The sequence below is a fragment of the Dipteris shenzhenensis genome, chromosome 18, assembly GCF_047967505.1.
Source record: "Dipteris shenzhenensis isolate YYH24624 ecotype China chromosome 18, Dip_SZ_1.0, whole genome shotgun sequence".
Lineage (NCBI taxonomy): Eukaryota > Viridiplantae > Streptophyta > Polypodiopsida > Gleicheniales > Dipteridaceae > Dipteris > Dipteris shenzhenensis.
This window is the reverse complement of record NC_141613.1, coordinates 3,879,178-3,887,902: the sequence shown is the minus strand read 5'-3', so window position 1 is coordinate 3,887,902 and position 8,725 is coordinate 3,879,178.

The window sequence follows — 8,725 nt, the reverse complement described above, 5'->3', positions numbered from 1 at the left end:
CACCATGGATAAAGTTACTTTCTCCCCAAGAGACGTAAGATCCCATGAGCTTGCATATACAGCACTTTCCCACACGTATTAGATGCATTAAAGATCTGTACCACATGGAGCCACTAACACGTGCAAACTCCTCTATTGATAGGGACGTTAAATTGACCTCCACTAGAATTCCAAGTATACAACCCACATAAGTAGTAAGCTACCTAGGACATCTCGGTACTGTTGGTGCAAGCACTTCTCAATCAGGGAATCAAGAAGCACCCATATCTACACTAGGTAGAACCCTATTGAATGTAGGGAGTGGAAGTCAGAGCATGAGGAAACCCTGAATTATAGAGAGAATTCACATTTGAAAAAGATGAGAAAGAATTGTTTGGAAAGCTATGAGTGGTGGTTATAGCATCCCACCTCCCATCAGAATCTCCAAGCGTACAACCCGCACAAGTGGTAAGGCTACCTAGGACATCTCAGTAGTGTTGGTGCAAGCACCCCTCAATCGCACCTGTATCTGCATTAGGCAGAACCCCATGTGAATGTAGGGCCAAAGTCAGAGCATGAGGCAACCCTCAATTATAGAGAGTATTCAAATTGAGGAGCTAGGCGTTGGAAATTGCTCAATACATTCTTGGTAGGGTACATGGAGCCACTAACACGTGCAAACTCCTCTATTGATAGGGATGTTAAATTGACCTCCACTAGAATTCCAAGTATACAACCCACATAAGTAGTAAGCTACCTAGGACATCTCGGTACTGTTGGTGCAAGCACTTCTCAATCAGGGAATCAAGAAGCACCCATATCTACACTAGGTAGAACCCCATTGAATGTAGGGAGTGGAAGTCAGAGCATGAGGAAACCCTGAATTATAGAGAGAATTCACATTTGAAAAAGATGAGAAAGAATTGTTTGGAAAGCTATGAGTGGTGGTTATAGCATCCCACCTCCCATCAGAATCTCCAAGCGTACAACCCGCACAAGTGGTAAGGCTACCTAGGACATCTCAGTAGTGTTGGTGCAAGCACCCCTCAATTGCACCTGTATCTGCACTAGGCAGAACCCCATGTGAATGTAGGGCCAAAGTCAGAGCATGAGGCAACCCTCAATTATAGAGAGTATTCAAATTGAGGAGCTAGGTGTTGGAAATTGCTCAATACATTCTTGGTAGGGTGATTATGTTCTAGATACCATTGAGTATGGTGAACAACATTTATATGCAAGATGCGTGGAACTCCATCAATCGATATGGAGTAGGGTCAAAACTCCTATTTATAATGCATCATGGATGCCTATACTAGACAAAGCATACACTAAACAAAGATCACATCGATCATAATATTTTTAGATGTTACATAACACCCAATGCACAATAAGAGGGGAGGCTTTTCATAAGTCCATTGACTGTATTACTAAGAGGGGAGGCCTTTCATTAGTTCATTGTTTCAAAATATGAAAGTAAGAGGCTAGGGTTTATATAGAAAGTATATTAGTAGAAACTATAAGGGAGATAGGCCTAGATGAAGTTGTGTAGATAATCATGCACAAGGAGAAGTGCTTTGTCCTTGCATGGAACACTAGGTTCTTGGTGATTGCATTATAGCTCTAGTTGTCATTGTTAGAAATCAATCTCTACTATCATGTAACTACATGGGTATTTGCTAGCTCTACTCTTCTGTAACTATATGGGTATGGCTAGCTCTAATTGGTAAGACCCCCTTTATGAAGAGAAGACACTCGGTAGAATGAATGCTCGATAGGTCCCAATTTAGACACTAGATGGAGGCTGAGTGTGGCTTTTGATGGTCAAAAGTATGAGCATTAGATGGGATCTATGCATAGCCCTAGATGGGGGCCCCCAAGGGATCCCCCAATCTGATGGTATGGGTTCATTAATGGTGAGTGGAAATTTATGTAGCGATGAACCTAAGTTTGTAGATTCTAAGGTTGATTAGGTCAAAAATGACTAAGCACCAATTGACCTCAGAACAAGGGCTGTATAATGATATCCTACATAACCCACTTTCTATCGCCCTTGTATTCACCCAACAAAACCTCCATCCTCTACTATTTCTAGCATGCCATCAAACCTTCTTCACTAAAGCACATGGCTAGGAACATCTATTGTAATGATACATCTGTAGTAATATAAGATTTTTTCTCCATACTCTCTCTCTCTCTTCTCTCTCTCTCTCTCTCTCTCTCTCTCGCTCACTCTCATCTACAAAGATATTATTGTTTGTGTCACACATAAAATTTGTATTTTATTACCATCTTAATAGAACTCCACCTCTATACCTTGCATGGAACTCTATCCTATAGGAGGTGGAGGTACAATTGGCTATAACAACGATCTAGAGGCAGCCCAAGGAGGGATCCAGAGAGGGTTGGGCAACGTGGATGGCAGAGCCAATTCAGTAGAGCATCCAAGAGCTCTAGTCCCATGCCCTTAAATGAAACATGCTCTTCAAGAGTAGGAGAGAGCACTTCATCATGACCCAACATCCATGGAGAGACACGAGGAGTAGGATCTAGGGTCCCTGTGGCTTAGAGACTACTTAGAGTGTGCACTGCTAGAGCTACAAGATATGGAGGTCTGTAGAGCTAAGCTTTTGTACCACTCTTTCCAGGTCAGATGGGTCCAATAGTGGGATAGAATGACCATGTAATTCTTTTAGATCACAAGACCATGGTTTGTAGGGATCATACTTCAATGACTTTAGGACTCATAGGGATAGATGCACAAGGACTCATAGGAGATCCTTGAGATGACCACAAACTTCTATAATCAGCTATTTCAATCGGAGGAAAAGTCACCTATTACTCTCCTAGATCATGAGGCAATGTGGGAGCAAGTTCCTTTAGTACTCACCTGGAGCTTGAGCAAATGACTAGATGCACCTTTCATTGATGAGGAGCTTTGAGAGGCCTTGTAGGCCATATCAACCCAAAAGTGCCCCAGAGAGAATGATCTGATTTTGAGATCCTTTAGGTGCTTCTAGGAACACATCTTGATCCCGCTTAGGTTAGCCTACCAAGAGATCTTTGATTCAAGATCCCTTCCACATTCTTTAAGTTGAGGCTAGATCTGTGTGATTTCGAAGGGAGGGATTAGATCAAATATTCACCAGTGGAGACTAATCACCTTGCTTGATATGGATTACAAGGTTGCGGCTAAGGTCTTGAGCCTATGGTTGAGAGCCCACTTACCAAACACATCATCCATGAGATGCAAACACGTTTTGTTCATGAATGTAGCATCCTTGACATCTTCACCTTCTGGGAGGTAGTGGACTGATCTAGGGAAAAGTCATAGCCTCTCCTTTTTTGAGAAGACATATGTCAGAGCAGAGTAGTATTTTTAGGAGGGTACCATGTAGAGACTAGCTTCTCAGAGAGATGGATCAAAGGGGTCTTAGCTCTTTATGTGGGCAGCTCCATCCAAGTGATCATCGGGGGCATACAGGAGGAGAGACCTTTCCTCTTTCCCATTCAATGAGATAGAGCTGCCCTCTTGCCCCCTACTTGTTTCTTTTTATAGCAAAGGCATAGGTTACTTTCTTCACTCTAAGGCACTCGGCCTCACAGGGATGAGGCTCCCAATCCAATAGGAGGAGGAGCTTCTAGACTCTGAGTTTGCAAATGATACAGCCCTACATGTGGAGGGTTCAACATTTTAATGTATGAGCTATCCTTCAAACCTCAGTGAAAAAGAACCTTAGAGAAACAACAAAAAACAAAGGCATCATAGAAAGTTGCTGAAGCATCACGGCCCCAAATCTCAAATTAGTCTTTTGAGACAACACATATCTACCACAATAGAGTCTCAAGGAGTCTTCAACATGAAAACGAGAGCTCCAGGTTGTTTTGGTGATAGTAGCAATGATAGAGAGCATAAATTATCATTCTAGCATTCAACGTAGAACAATAATGAAGTGGCTTCTCTTGGACACAATCATTGCCATAGATTCTTCCCAAGCCAAAACAAGAAATGGCAATGCATAATCATTTTAGAAGCTTTGAGTTCTCTTGAACAACCACCTAACCTAAAACTCAATGAGAAGTTGTCCTAGAAACCTAGTTGACACAACAATATTCAATAGACTATAGTGATAAAGACAACCCTCTTGCTTGAAACAATTCTAGCCACAACTCACACAGTGATGAAATGGGCCTTTGAGAACCAAAGTGTTGCTACCTCAGATACAATTGGAGAGACCCATGCTCTATTATCCCAATGAGATACATGCACAAAGGGAAATAAAAGACTCAAGCCAATAGCTTCCATTTGTTATAGGAGAGAAAATGGGCAAAAGTTGATTGCAATTGGAGAATCGAGAAGTGAATAAAGCCTTTTCATGACCTCTAGCCACAACATGGCTCCACTAGTGACATAGCGATCCCCTGATGTGAAAAATGGTAGTAGACAACTCTTCAATAGAGAAAGCCAACACTCAAAGAAGGAGACTAATAGACAAAGGAACTCAAGGAGGGGAGCTCCAATATGGCAAGAGAGAAGATCAAGGGAGAGAGCCAACATCTGACACCATGTTGCAATTCCAAGATCTCGAGAATGCACAAGCGAAAGGAATATAGAGAAGAGAGAAGAGCATGAGGAGAGAAGACCACATGATAGAACCAAAGAAGCCACACAATCAGAAGGAACGTGGAGAAGAGAGAAGAGCTTGTATATTCTAAGTTTGGCTCTGAAATAGAGCTCAGTCTTTCATTCAACCAGTCAGATGAAAACTAATATCTTATCCTATTTTGAGGTTATATTAGATTTTAGAGAGTTCATTCGCATTTTGCACATTTAGTTGTGCAATGTGATGTGTGTCATCTATCAGATGTTAGACACATTTGCACTTGGATTGTGATGTCAATCATGCATTCATGTGTATTTTGGAAGTTTAGCTGTGCATCTCTATGTATTTTCCCTTGGCATTGTGATATAAGTGATAGATTTATTGATTTGAAGTTTGAGATTATTGCCCTTCGAAATTGTAGCAAAGAATTGGATAGCTTTTCATATCAGGCACACGTCAGTTGAGATCAATCCTCTTTTATCTAAGTATCCATTCAGAATGCATTGTGATGGAGATCTAATGTCAGTGTGATGGTCTTATTTGATCACTTCATTGAAGTCAGATGACTTGGATAGTATGAGAGAAAAAAGGAGTTGAGTGTTTTCTATTTTTAGTTTTCCCACCTTAGAAAAGAAGTTTGTTGTAGTTACACCCTTATGGACCACCAAAAGCATTGGATTTCTCTCCAACAAAAAATAATAGCTTCTTCAATAAAGAAGCCCAACCCATGAATCTAATCTGCAGTAATCCAGGGAACTAACTCAAGGCTGTTTCTTTTAATTACTTACAAAAAAATGTATTTTTAACTATGGAAATCGAAGAGCTTACATGAAACTAGTTGGCACTCTAGATTCAAAAAAACCCAACTACTAGAAGGCATTTGCCATTAGTGTTAAAACATTAACTAGCTTTCAATATGATGCACTGCTTCCTAAAGCAGTTTCTAGCTCTTGAGTCTCTAGTTACTCCCAAGAAAACTCATTTAAGTGGAGTAGCTTAACAAAATGTTGTGGGTATTCTAGCTTTAGGAAAGTGTTAAGGCTTGCTTCCATAAAGAAAGAAAGAATTTCTAAGGAAAGAATTGCTAAGGAAAGTGCTAAGGCTTGCTTCCATAAAGAAAGAAAGAATTTCTAAGGAAAGAATTGCTTCCATAAAGAAAGAAAGAAGTGTTAAAGCTTGCTTCCATAAAGAAAGAAAGAATTGCTAAGGAAAGAGAAGGTTGGAGAATAATCCGGTCCTAGTTTTCATTGCCCTCTTGGTCTTTATTTGTGTGAATTGAAGAACCTATGAATGAAATTCCTACCATGTCTACTCTATGCCAGTGGAGTCTAGACATACTCATATGTTCGTAGTTCTATATTTTCATTCTCTCAGCATGTATGGATGATGTTATACTTGATGGGTTCCTAGCCCTAGCATGTAGCCATGAAATGGTACAATTGTAATTTAGTAAAACCTACACCATGGAGGTTAGAAAGGGTTAGAGTCTTCATCTCTTTGTTCCAAAAAGGACTATCCACCTCTAGGGGTGCTAGGTGCTGAGGGGTATCTAGGCACCACAATTAGGACAAATATAGAGTATGATTGTGGTCTTGGTCAAAGGTCCTAGCACTAGTGGAGTAGTGGAGGAAGTTACAATAGTCATGGGTTTGCAGGGCATAGCTAGAGAGCACACCACAAATGACTAATTGTACACTAGATTTAGTTGAAGATGTAGAATATATGCAACCCTTTTAGGGTTAGGATTAGGGCATCTAACCCTTTCTTTTATAGCACTCTATGTGTTAGTGCTATTCACACTATCAAACACATGATGTTAAGATGGTTTCACAATAGACCCCACACCACCAACTTGCCTAGCAGGGCTTTACTCTGCATCTCTAGATCAACAATGCCCAGTCCACCCCATGCTATGATTACTGTCTACCTAGCTCTGGTGTTACACATCCCATCCAATTTTTCCCATAGAAATTTTTGCACCAAGCATCTCAGTTGCCCCATGCAACTTTGATGGAGACACCAGCAAGAGGCAATGTAGCAAGCCATGGCAAGAAGGATCTGGTTAACCACCAATGCTCTATCTGCTAGTGAGAGTTTACTAGTACAAGAGCTTGCATCAAACATTCTCTAGAACTGGGGTGAACTACTGCTTGATTATTTTTTCAATCCTTTAAGCCATTATTCCAAGGTTTTATTCTATTCAATCAACTACATGTTTAACTAAGTTATTAGAGGCATTTCTTTTACAAAGAAGAGAGAATGGGAAGGAGCTATTGTTTAAGCATACTAGCCCCTTGCTTGCTCATTTTAAATGTTATGTATTTACATGGTGTTGGTCTTATCACATGTGGAATGTAAAATTGTGGACATACTCTTATGCCTTGGGAGTCACCATTTGTCAAAGTCAGTTGTATGAGAGGCCTTTTTACCACAAGGATTCAACCTTCCATAGGAGTATTCAAAGCTTGAAGCCATCAAGTGCATTATCAAAGCATGTGTAGATATGGTGTTGTAAGTGCCAGGATTGTTGAGATATCAAGCTCTACCCCCGATATATCTCCTGGATGACTATCATTTATGTCACCGCCTATGTTAGTTGTACTCGTGGTGTAGTTAGACTACCACGTATGTTTTTGGTTTGGGTTCACATATGAACCACATATTCTAGGTTTTGACATATAGGGTATTTCCCTCTTCTATTGTATTGTTGTTGTGTGCAAAAGTGAAGAAAGGCTTCACCCTCCAACCTTGTGTCCTCTCTCTTTTGTGTGTTGTGAAGAAAGCTGAACTTGAGTCTCCTATCTCTCTCCCTCTTTCTTTACATGGTATCAGAGCCTTGTTCGTGGTAAGGAGCTCAAGAAAGCTAGCCAAGTTTGTGGTGTCCTGGTAAGAGGACCAGTGTAGCTTTCCTATTTCGAGTTTGGGAGCAAATCTTTGCAGGTAGCACAGCCAGAAGTGCAGGAGGGCACTGCTTCAGATTGAGAGGCCCTTCGCGGTGCGGCGAGAGCGCAGTATATGCTGCGACTTTATTTTTCTGATTTGAGGCCGTTTCGGGGCCCGTTTTGAAGGCGGAAGTTCTTCGCAAGCACTCAGAAAAAGGCCCTGTTTTTGCTGTGCGACCACCGCACGGCAAGTCGGTGGAAAGGTGCCATAGAAATTGCATCGTATGCCTATGTGCAGAGATATTGGGAGTTGCAGATTCATGCCTGTTGCCTGTTGATGCAAAATCATCACGAGGAAGTGACTGTGTGGTGAAATACCACTTTCGTCAGTGTTGCAGATCTGCCCCTGTGAGGCTCTTTGCAGAAGTTTTGCTATTTGCCCTTCTGAGGCATTTGCTGTGTTTACAGGTTGCTGTTGCAATTTGTGATTTGTAAAATGTCTGAGAATCTGTCTACCATTGTCAGTGAGAAGCTTGACAAGAACAACTTCCAAGCATGGAAGTTCAGGATGACAAACTTCTTTATGGGAAAGGGAGTTTGGGATTACATCAGTGGTGAAACTGCAGAACCAGTTTTGGGTGCTGCTCCCACTCCTGCTGAATTGAAGGCCTTTAAAGAATGGCATGAAAAAGCCAGAAAATGCCTGTATTGGCTGTCCGTTAGCATTTCAGATTCTATGATTGTGCATATACAGGATCTAGAGACGCCTAAGGAGGCATGGGATACATTGGTGAAGCTGTATAGCACAAATACCAAAGCACGAAAGATGCAGCTAAAGCAGGAGTTGCACAATGTGCAAAGGAAAAATTCGAATATAAATGAGTATTCCTTGAAGGTGAAAGGCCTTGCAGATTCTCTTGCCTCCATTGGAGCACCTGTTGATGATGAGGACTTAGTGTCCGTGACCTTGAATGGTCTTGGGAAAGATTATGCACAATTTCGGACATCCATTGGAGTCCGTGAAACATTTCCTGATTTTCAAGAACTTATTGCTCTCTTGCTGAGTGAAGAGCAAAGGAATGGTGGTTCAGCCACCTCAACTTCTCAAGAGACTGCTTTCTACTCGAATACAGGTAGAGGCAGGGGTAGAGGAAGAGGCCGTTCTGGTGGCCGTGCAGGAAATCAGAACCAACAGCAACAACAGGAAAACCAGTCCTATGGAGGAGGACGTGGTAGTTCTAGAGGCAGGGGGAGCCAAAGAGG